This window comes from Eublepharis macularius, chromosome 2 (genome assembly GCF_028583425.1).
Source record: "Eublepharis macularius isolate TG4126 chromosome 2, MPM_Emac_v1.0, whole genome shotgun sequence".
Classification (NCBI taxonomy): Eukaryota; Metazoa; Chordata; class Lepidosauria; order Squamata; family Eublepharidae; genus Eublepharis; species Eublepharis macularius.
The window spans coordinates 43,774,733-43,786,748 of NC_072791.1; the positions used below are offsets into that span (position 1 = coordinate 43,774,733).

The following is a 12,016-nucleotide window of genomic DNA, read 5'->3' on the forward strand; positions in this document are numbered from 1 at the left end:
GACTGAACGTGGAATCTTCTCCATGCAAAGCAGATCTTCTACTACTGAACCAGAGCCCTTCCCCTAAAAGCTCAGCTCTACCAACATTTACTAATTATTACCACTACATACAGGGAATAAGACCTGTGCACTACTAGTAACAGGAGGACCAGGAAACCATCATGGCAGAGGGAAACTCTTACTCTCAAGTAAGCGTGCCTGGGATTGCAGTCTAAATGTTGCTGCCCAGGTTTCTAGCCGTGATAACTAAAGGGAACATTAAAGTTCAGAGACAGTCTCTTTCTGAATACCAGAAGCTGATATTCCAAAACTGTAGCTCAGTGGCAGAGTCTCTTCTTTGCATGCAAACGTTTCCAGGTTCAATCCTGAGCATCTCCAGTTAATGGACCACTGGGAGCAGCGTTGGGAAGGGCCTTCGCTGTACCTGACACCCAGGAGAGCTGCTCAGAAGAGATAATTCTGAGCTAGATAACTTGGTATAGGGCAGCTTCATATGCCCAAGGTAAGGGCAAAGATGGAGTGCTCATCACCATTGAGCCTCAATTTGAGCTTCCCAGAAGGATCCTATGGTGGCACAACCTGGGTGTTATGCAGAAAAAGATATAAAAGCAATCCTGGGTATTTTTAGGTGGCAAAGAAGTAGGTGGGAAGAGGGTGTTAAACCCTACCCCACCCCAAGCCGTTTCTCCTGAGTTGTTCTTCTCTTGTGTAGTTTAGCACCAGTCTCAAAGCCCAGACTGGAGAAGATGCTGGGGGGAAAGCTTGGGGGTAAAACTTGTGCAGGCATGAAGATTCACCACCCCATCCCTTCCCTACTTGAAGTTGTGCCTCCCCCCTCATTATGTTAAAGAGAGATGGTGTTGCACAGTGGTCATAGTGTCAGAGTACAACTGAGAGACATGTGGGTTAAAATCTCTACTCTGCCATGGCTTTGACTGGGTGACTCTGGGCCAGCCGTTCTCTCTTTGCCTAAGCTACCTCACCGAGTTGTCTGAGGATGAAAAGGAGGGGGCACACCCAATGTACACAGTTCTGAGTTCCTTGAAGGAAAGTGTGGGCAGGATAAAATACAAATATCTATTCACCCACGTACCAGTCTGCTGCTGCTCAAGTCTGGCTGAACCCAGAGGCTACTGCTAAGACAGAACGCTGAATTACTTGGGCTGGATCAGGTGCCACCTTTCAAATAGGCAAAATCAGCAACTGTCCATACTGTGTTGTGACCCTCATCTTGTGGAATGGCCTACCTTGAGGTCAGGAAAGCTCCCACCTGCCTAGCTTTCTGCAAACTATGCAAAACCGAATGATTCAGGATGGCATTTTTATACAGGTACTAGGATTACACTATAACAAAATGTTCTGCCGAAAGATGTTGAGGTAAAGGGATAGGGACTATGGTCTGTACTGTGGCATCTAGCCTGTTGCTGTAAGTATGACCCTACTATGTAATTCCTGCACTGTTCAATGTGCCATGTTAATGCGTATGCCTTGTTTCAGCTTGGTGTCAGCTCTGATCATATTTCTGCAATCCACACCTCTCTTGTATTGTTTATTGGATGTCCCATTCTTGCCAATCTAAATTATCTCGTGCTGTATAATCTACCTTGAGTCTCAGTGAGAAATGCTGAATATAAATGACATAAGGCAGTTTGTTCTTCTATCAGACCTCCATGGGCTCCATTAGTTGTCCCTACTCAGAAAGATGCAAAGATTACAGCTGCGGAGAATTCGCACAGCGTTTCCATGCCCATCTTTTTATACAGCTGATCATGCAGTTTTATACATACCTGAGAAGGGTCATTCCTCGTTTCCACTTCAGTCCCAGAAGCTGGGATCAGCAGCTGTCATTATGGAGCCGTCTGCTTGAGGCACTACAAAAAGACTAAAACAAAAGCAAGGATCAGGCACATCTCTGTCCCCCAGTGTCATGATTTGTAAGAATCCAGTGAATCCAGTCTTGCCACACCACACTATCCCTTGAAAAACAAACTGGAGAAAGAAGCAGGAATGCCCTTTTAGACCTTCAGACCATCGTCCTCTGGCCAGCTGAACAGCGCAACGAGATCGTTCAGCATTATGGCGCAAGGACAGCCACTGCATTGTCCAAGGCCAGCCAGGGTTTGTACTGAATTCTAAGCTTGCCTTGTTCCTAAGGGTTTAGATCAACTTAAAGCAGACACGGTAGTGAGCTACACACAGGACTTTCATGTCCCTCTTTTTTAGTTTCAGGTGGGTGGCCATGGTGGTCCGTAGCACTAAAACAAAATTTGAGCGGGATAAGCTTTCATGAGCTAAAACGTATTTTGTCAGGTGCCTTGAAAAATTCGGTTGGCTTTTAAGTTCTACTGGACTTGAATTTTGTTCTTTTTTAGGATTTTTATTCTCTTCTTAAGGAATGTTTCTTAAGGAAGTTAAACTTCCAGTTTATTTAAGAGAGGGGTTGTGATATCAAACAGTGAACTGAGTGTGTCGAGGTGGAGAAGGCACCGTGATAGGAAATTTTCTATATAAGGTGTGTTCTTACCACTTTCCATACTTAAAACCCGATCCGGTGCATGTTTTACATTATCATTATTATTATTATCACTACCAACATCAACATTATTTATACTCCACCTTTCATACTCAGACTCGAGCCAGACTACACAGTGTAAAACAACTTATGATCAACGAAGAGGCAGGTCCACAGAGTTCAACAGGGCTTACTCCTAAGCAATGGTGCATAGGACCACACTGTTCTTTAGGGATGAAATGCCCTGCCCAAATATGAGCCCTACTCAAATCTGATCTGCGTGCAAAAGATCCCAGGTTCAATCCTCTGGATCTCCAGCTAAAAAAAGATCCGTTGATAGATGATGTGAAAGACTCAGGATCTTCCTCTGGGCAGCATATGGGCAGCGTATGCAGCCAGGCAGCTGGGTGATGAAGAACTTGCACGTGGACAAGGGAAGGGAGCCCAGGCAGATGACAGGGGAGGTGCAATGTGTGTTTGTGTCAGCAAATGCACCTGCCAGAAGCCCAGAGCCTTGGCAGCTGCCCCACATCAGGTTATGCAGATGTCAGCCCTGATCACTACCAGGGCCAGCAACAGCATACTCTGAAGCGGGCCCAGTCCTGAAAGTTCAAGGTGTGATTTGAGCATGGGGTTCTTTTTGTGATCATAAGATGAAGTTGTGAGAGAGGCATCCCACACAGAGATCAAAACAGCATCTCTAATACACTGTGGTGTATGTGCAGGAGGAAAAGAAACTTCTACACAAGTCCTCAAATTATCCTTCCTTTTTACACCCATTTAGTACTTTAAACAATTCTGCTGAGAAAGCAAAGACAATATTGTCAGAGGGCAGACAGTGTTGTATGGGCAACACCGCAACGTCACACTTGAAAATAAAGTACCGAGAGTATCAGGGCAGTAGAAGCTATCTGTGTAACAAATGAAGAAAGATAATTGTTCTTTTTTTATGGAGACAGATCAAGACGGGTAGCTGTGTTAGTCTGTCTGTAGCAGTAGAAAAGAGCAAGAGTCGAGTAGCACCTATAAGACTTAACAACATTTGTGGTAGTATATGAGCTTTTGTGTGTCACAGCTCACTTCTTCAGCTCATACCCTACCACAAAAATCATTTTTTTATGATCTACCTTCGGACTTGGGCTGGCACCCTAACCAGAAGTCCTCTTGTTGCAAGCTGTGCAGTTTGCAAACCTGCAACAAATGTTAAGCCTTGTTTTAAAACGATGAGACTAAGACAGACAAAATTTCTCCAGAGAGTTGTAAGTGATCTGCAAAAATGACACCAGGCAGTGGGGGGGGGGGGCAGGGGGAATCACTGCTCTTGGTGTGTATACACAACTTACTTTTGATTTTTTTTTTTAGTTTTGCACTGTTTCAAAAATCTGAAAATCTGCTTGTTCAGAGGCAACAGTAGGTCAAAAGAAATGTCTTGCATCATATGTTGGGAGGCAATGCCTCTCAAAATGTTTTAAACTCTTTTAAAAGCCACCATCTGTCTTCACCCTGTACCAGAAACTGCTTATTTCTGCTTCTTATTCATGTTCACAAAAGCGTCCCGATATACTTGGCTGGAGAGGCTGCCAAATGGGGGCTTGGCACCTGAAACAAGCAGTCATGGAAGCCTCCTGAGTGATTCTACAGCATGGCAACAGCCAGGGCTTTTGACACCTTCCTTACAAAAAAGAAACAAAGGTATGCACAAAGCATCTCTTCCTTAAAAATGAACGAGCCACAACAAATTTCCAATTTCCCCCAATGCCATGAACTGCTGACTTCTGCAAGATGGAACCCACGGACAGATGTCTAATATGGTCACGGGGAAGCAATTCAGGCTCGCTGACTCTAAGATGGGTAATTCCTGGAGATTTGGGGGGCAGCGTGGGAATGGTAGGGTTTGGGGAAGGACCTCAGCGGGACATAATGCCATAGACTCTACCCTCCAGAGCAGTCGTTTTCTCCAGGGGAACTGATCTGTAGTTTGGAGATCAGTTTCAGATGGGTAGCTGTGTTGGTCTGCAGTAGAAGAGCAAGATTCAAGCCCCGTAGCACCTTAAAGACCAGCGAGGTTTCCAGGGGATGAGCCTTTAACAGTCAAGTTCCCTTCATCAGATATCAGAAATCTTGTGAGTCTTCAAGGTGCTACTGGAGATCAGTTGTAATTTGAGGAGATCTCCAGGCCCCATCTGGAGAAGCACATGGAATGCGAGGCACAGCGGAGTTTTAAGTGTAGCATGCCCGCCTACCTCCTCTCGCCCCCCTTCCCCATGTAAACAAGCAGGGAAGTCACCATCTGGCACCATCAGAAGCTGAATAATTCATCTTCTCTTTGTTAACCAGGAAAGCAGCCTCTGGCCTGTCAGCAAACAAAGACTGCTACCTGCAACCTGCGTCCCCAACCCCAAGTCCTCTTCCCTGTAGCTCATTACTGAGAAACAAACAGGCGATAGTACCATAGGCCCCAAATATCCCCATTTACTAGGCACAGTCTCCATCATCTGGCAGCTGTGCTGGATTGCCATTGTTCCTATTTTGCTCTGATTTTTGCTTTCTGGGGATAGAATGTTGAATTCTTCTTAGTGCTGCTGACTCCCCGTGCCCACACATCCTTAAGAATAACACTGCATGGATTTATAGCCTTTTAAAAACTTGTCTTGAAGTGTGTTGCTTGGCTCACCATCTCCCGGGGTAACTGGGACTCAATCTGCCCTGCAAGCACTTAATTGCCTCTGATTTTCTTAGTGGAGAAGAATGCTAGTCCGAATCAGGTGTTGGTCTGTTTGGAGGGCACTGCTTGGCAGCAGCAACGCCTACTGCCATGCACGCTGGCCAGGAACAAAGGACTCTGGAGGGCCTGCTCCGCCTTTGCTCAGCAGCCCAACCATGGCCCTATGCAAATGGCAGGACTTTTGAAATAAAAAGGCCGCCTTAAATCTATACAAAATACTGTACATTGGCAAAAACAATAACAGTGCTTGGTCAATACCACCCACAGCCTATCCACCAGAGGAGAAAACAAAGGCCAAAGAAATATGTTTATAATTATAAAATATTCATGCACACTGCACAAAAATCTAGAACTCATATTTTTCCATATTTAAGCTCAAACAAAAACATGGGTATTAAATTCAAGTCAATAAGGTTACTCCAGTGATAGCGGAGGTTCTTCTTCCCTGGATTTTCCAAAAGGGGAAATCTTTTCTGTTATTCAAATGTGTCTACCTTATAATTTCTCATATTTTTCAGAAACACTGGATGACAGCAGTAGTCTACAATTTACTCATTCTCTTAAAATAAAATGTTAATCTTTAAGATGCTACAAGACACAAGTTTTTTCTTCTTTGATAAATAAAGATTAACATGACCAATCCAGAATTTGTACTGTTCTGAGCAGATGCAAAATTAGAGCAGAACATCAGCTGGGAAAAGGGCAATAAACCCGATTGAGGCTCCTGAATGCTATTAGTAAGACAGAGGTGGGTGCTTTCTAAAAGCCACTTCAAAACTTCTTCAGCTGAGAAATCTTCCTGGTATCCAGTAATATGCAAGACGGAACAAACTAAGGCTATAGATGCGATAAACTCAAATAACAGGAAATTGCAAGAAGAAAACACAGTTTTGTTGCCTTATATTATTAGATCTGTTTGTTACCATTCCCACCTGTTATGAGACAACCAGAAATGTGATTATAATCTAATTTCACGACAGAACAACAAAGATATAAAACAGGTGGCCGGAAACACAAAAACTGCAGCCCACGAGACAAGAATGTCAGTCAGACACTCAGCTGCTTTGTAGTATCTCCTTGTTGCTTTTGCCATTCCTGCCTTTCTGTGCATTGGAATGGATTTTCTCCACTTTCCAATAGCATATGGCTATTAGGGCTTGCTCAGATTAACCATCCTGCTCTGACCGCAGCCACGACAAAGGAATGAAGGTCTCTGGTTATATGACTTTGATGGCCAAGTGCGCAAGGTTACTGGCAACCTCCGGGGAAGGCGAGAAGGAAATCTTCGCCAGAGATATTGAGTCAGCAACACACGAGTCGATAACTTGCACTGCCAGAGAAAGAGACATCAATCAATACCACCACTGCTGAGATCAGCACAGAATACCAGGAGTGGGGTCATAACATGCAGTGATGGGGTGGGGGTGGCGGGTAGGGAAGCACAGGTAGCAAGGATCTCATTAAGGAAAGAACAAGACCGCAGCTTGCCTGGGCCAACATTGTTCTATATCTCAGATTTTAAGGATATGCAAAAAATACCTGTCAAAACATATTACCACTGACGGCAGGAATAGTAGTAGGCTTTCACAATCCACACCTAATACCACAGTGCTTCTGTACTTTTATGCTTATTGTGTGTCTACACTTATTTTCACAGAAAAACCTTTCTTCAGCAAAGAGCTTTCAACCTGGGGTTGGATCCATCAACAATCTTCTGCAGATACAAGGGAAAAGACGTGTGCTTCACTGCCCCTTTACTTTGCTCCCAAATGTCAGGAGCATTTCAGGAAACAAAGTGGATTTCTGTGGGACAGGAAGGGGAGGTTCCATTCTGCCGGCAGAGAAACATGACTTTCGGATCCAACCCAGCACGTCTACAGCAATATTTCACTACCAACAGGTGCCTTTAGAGAGAGTAGAGTGCCATTTGTAGTCTCCTCTCAATCCTTCCCCTTGTTGCCACTCCTGTTTTAAATTACCAAATTTTTACATCCACACAATTTAGCAATCTCAGCTAAGGAATACTGCCCCCCCCAACGTCTTTCCCTCACTTCTTAATTGTGCACTTTCCTTCATACTTTAGCCATGTCATATGTTTATATCCTTGCTTTCTCACCACACAATTTAAGGGAGCTAACGACAAAACTCACAGAGGCAGAAAATGGCAACCCACCTCTGAACATCTCTTGCCTTGAAAACTCTATGGGGCTGCCATAAGTTGCCTGCGACTTGACATTTTCCACAACCACAGTGACAAAACCAATTAAATCAGGCAGTATTTAGCAATTCATAAGAGAAATGGGTACTAGAAATCCCACGTGGCTGAAAAGAGAACAGCAAGCCTGCCCATGAACAAGCACAATTACTATAGGACAATGAAGCACACGTATCTTTTTTAGAACCAGAACTATGCAATGCTTATGTCCCAAAGAGTTCCTGGATGGCAGTGGCAGGATATCACTGATGTGTGCAGGATAATAAAGTTGTGCTGGGGCAGGAAAAGGGCATTAAGGGGCTCATCAAAGCAGCCTGGCACAGTAAGGCTAGCCTTTGGAGTCAGAGAGCATAAAAAGGGTTCCAAGTAACAAAGAGGATTTCCCTGTAAGAACTTGAAGTGCCAGCTCCTATCCAGAGATTCAGCAAGGAACCGCCCATTTAGATATCATGACAAACAGTATTTTGTGTGTGATGCTGGTGTGCTACCCACCCTCTCACATATGGAGTATAACTGAAGGCTCCCAGATGTGGGGAAGACCTTGAATCCAATTTTCCTATGACATCTCACTGCAGGAAGCTGGGCAGACTGGCATTCTAAAGATCCAGAGGAGTTAGCCGTGTTAGTCTGTAGTCGCAAACTAATAAAGAGTCCAGTAGCACCTTTAAGACTAACCAAATTTTTGGAGCATAAGCTTTTGAGAGCCACAGTTCTCTTTGTCAGATGCATCTAACAAAGAGAACCGTAGCTCTTGAAACCTTATGCTACAATTAAGTTGGTTAGTCTTAAAGGTGCTACCAGACTCTTTACTATTTGGAAAATCAAAAAAAGTCCAGTAGCACCTTTAAGACTAACCAACTTTACTGTAGCATAAGCTTTCGAGAATCACAGTTATCTTCATCAGATGCCATTTACTATTTGGCATTCTAAATAAGGACTAAACCAAAGTTTAGAATCCTCATTTGCGAGAAGGAAACAAATGCCACTTTGCCCAGGTGTCTGCACCCAGGTGTTATGGCAGAGTGGAGTTTGATTCAAAGCTTCCCAAACTCTGAAGCCCTCAATTTCACTTCATTCACAAAGGCAGGAGGGAGAAGCAAGCATGGAAACAAACAGTGTTTATGTCATCATGAAGAAATTTGTTTGTTGTGAAGTCTGAATGCAGCCCTAATTCCCCCCCCCAAAGTATTGGCATTCAAAGCTCCCACATGAAGGGAGCTGCCCCTGCAGTGAGTCAGACGACTGGGTATCAGTACTGAAAGGCAGGGGCACTCCAGTGTTTCAGGCAGAGGGTCTTTCACCTCACCTATTACCCCATCCTTTTAACTGGAGGGACCAAGGACTGAGCAACCCTCCGCTTGTAAAGCAGATGCTCTACCCTGGAGCATCTGCCATGACCTGTTCTCTTCCCCCTCTCAGCTCTGCCCAGCTGGGCTCACCCACTGAAACTCTTCCACCTAACAACTCTTGCCTGCATTCCTCTCTGCAGAGCGAACACCTGGAACTATTAAAAAGGGTTTCCTAAAACTGTCATTTTACGTAGACACAGAAAAATGCAATTAAAAGAACTGCTACGGAAGTGAAGCAACATTAAGAGAAAACTAAGGAACAATAAAGAAGAAAACGCAAAATTCAGCTTTGTGTTTGTTTATTGTGGTTAATGCTTTCTCCTCTATGATATAATGTAAATCCCTATAATTAAGTGGCTCCCTCCTTCTCTCCTCCCCTCTTCCTCATCACCAGCATCCCACAGCCTGTTTTCAAGCAAGCCTGCTTTTGAGAAAGTAGTTTTTGCCCATGTTCTGAGATCCATATACAAAATTATTTGGGATGTGGGTGGAGTCTCCGCTTTTCCTTTGAAATGTATAAGATGCAGTAGTTAGCTCTAGACTAGGACCAGGTTCAAATCCCATATCTAAATAAATAAAGCAAATACAAGTGAGCAGTCCACATGAAATCAATGGGCTTCTACTTGAGTGTATGTCATATATGAAGGGAACAACCACAACTCATGTGTGCATGCTGTTGTCATTACAGAGCTGACATGCCTGGATTGCGAACTCAGACAAGTTACCAAATGCCTCTTAAAAAGTGATCAATGGCCTCTCCAAGTTGCTGACAGCATCCAATGGAGTGGCCCAGACTTGACTTCCTTGGCCTCTTCAATCCACTCCCACCGCTACGGGAGAATAATTTTCCTCCTGACCTCTCCTGCATTCTCCCTGGGCCAATATTTATTTTACTCTGTTAAATATACTTGAATGCCATAATACAAAGCAAACAATATTATTTCACACAATGCCTCTACAGAAAAAGAGCCAAAGTTAGGAGCGGTCAATCTTTCTGGTAACTACACTTAAGTAAATCAACTCTGGGTTTTGAAATTCCTGGAGATCTGGGGGTGGAGCCTGAGGAGGGTGGGGCTTGGTGTGGGGTGGGAATCTCAGCAGGGTACGATGCCATGGAGCCCACCTTCCAAAGCAGCCGTTCTCTCCAGGGAAGCTGAACTGTATCATCTGGGGATCAGCTGTAATACCTGGAGATCTCCAGGCCCCACCTGGAGGTTGGCAAACTGAAACAAGAGTGTGGCAATCTGTGTATGCTACAATGCAGTTGAAGCAGAGATTATTTTTTGACACTTTTGAACTGGAAATGTCTGGCAGTGCCACACAGGAACGACGGGCAGGAGTGAAAAGGAATGCAGGTGAGGGCAAACTGTCCCAGGGCCACTCAAGGATGAGAGTTGCCAAGATACTGGATCATATTGCCTAAGGTTAATGAACAAACAAGGATGTTGTACTCAGATGACCTCTCACCTTCACCCTTCAGGCCTGTAGTTAAGGTTGCCAGCCCAGCTCTAGCAAATGGCAGGAGATTAAGGGGGGAGCAGAGAACTGGTTAAATAGCAACCACAGAGACTGGGGAAATTCCTAGAGTGTTGCACAACTCAGCAATATCACTTCCGGGTTCTTAGCCAGAAGTAATGCTGATGCTTTGCACAATGCTGTTTTCCACAACCCCTTACCTCACTGCTTCATTGAGCACTGGCAGGGGTATGGAGAATGCTAGCAGAGGTCCCTCATTGCCACTGGGGATCTGGAAACCTTACCATTGGCTTACAGAATCAAAGGGGAAGATGATTTGCCTGGAACAGCATTCATGGTTGTTAATGAAGCTATCATTGTTAAGTTCTACAAACTAAATTATATAATGCATTTATTATGTTTAGGATTTCCAGGCATGGCCAGACAACTGGCAGGAGATGAGAGGTGCAAGGAAAGAGGGGATATAGTCAGGCAATGCTGCGATGTCACTTCTGGGGGGAACTCAGAAGTGATATCATGCCCCTCTAGGAATCACCAGAAACTCTATGAAATCATAGACTTTCTGGTGTTTCCTTGAGAGACATGGTGTTATTTCCAGGTTTTCCCCAAAAGTGACATCATGCTGGCGCCTGATGGTGATTCTTAAAAGTTGTTTTCCTTCTACTAGCCAGAGTGTCCAAGGGCAATGGGAAATGAGGGTGGGGAATCCTCTGCCCCTGGGAACTCAACCTAAATATAATATTAAATATACTTAAATATGCAATGTTATCTTGTAACAGCATAGGTGGGGAGTGGAGGATGATATTTTGTTTTGCTCCCTTTTCCCTATGTCCTATCCAGGCATATGATCCCTCCTGCTCCTCTCTACAAGTGCTGTTTTTGACGTGCAAAACCTATTTGGTACCAAGATAGTCCAAGGACTGTTTTTTCCAGCCTGGGCCTACGAGTATCCTTAGGTCATCAAGAAAAGCCCTGCTTCATGCTCCCTGCTGCCAAAGGTTTGCCAAGTTATAACTTATTACACATGATAGGGTCTTCTTGGTAATAGCATTGAGCTTATGATTCTTTCTGTAAGCATATTTTGCCCCATTCCTTCAAAATGGCCATTTTTTGGGAGGAGGAGCCCCTACTACATCTGTCATAAAGCAATCTCATGACAACTGGATGAACATTACCATCTATGGCGCCTTTCACATACACTGGATAATGCACCGTAGCAATGATTTGCACCTGTATATTCCTCTGTGAAACATAAAATGCATAAAACTGCTGCAATAAATAAGTTTGATTTTTTTAAAATAGTAAATGAAAACTAGGGAGCCCCAGGTCAGGCCCACCATCTGTCTTCCTTGGGACATCCATTCAGTATTCAATTGCTCCTTGTTTAATAACCGATGTGTGATTTGACTACAACAATAAGTACCATATTGTTTTCATCATGACTGAACTCCTAACTGGCTCTTGCTCAGGCTTGAGAAAGAGAAAAATGTGCATTTCATTTACGTTTGAAGTTTTTAACATATGAATTGTCCATTTTTTTTTCTTGGCAGGTCAACTCAGAAAACCCGGATGGTGCTCAATGGGATCCTTGGAGAACTGCACCCTCAATTTGCCTGCCAGACCTCTGGTGCTGCTGAGTACTCACTTCTTAATGCTGCATCATCCTCAAGCAGCATCCAGTGCTAGTTCGGCTTTGGAGATAAATCTACAGTTTGGCACGCTCTCCAATTCAGAGTCAT

The 12,016-nt window shown here is 44.1% G+C and overlaps 1 protein-coding gene across 3 annotated transcripts in view; it reads right to left on the bottom strand.

Annotated features, from left to right (window-relative positions):
* Window positions 1-12,016, bottom strand: part of TMEM63C (transmembrane protein 63C) — an 87,516-nt gene that overhangs the window by 38,729 nt on the left and 36,771 nt on the right. For all 3 annotated transcript variants that reach the window (XM_054970765.1, XM_054970763.1, XM_054970764.1), the window contains one exon: window positions 1,788-1,882. The gene's annotated coding sequence lies outside the window, so the exon portion shown is untranslated. The remainder of the gene's footprint in view (window positions 1-1,787; window positions 1,883-12,016) is intronic.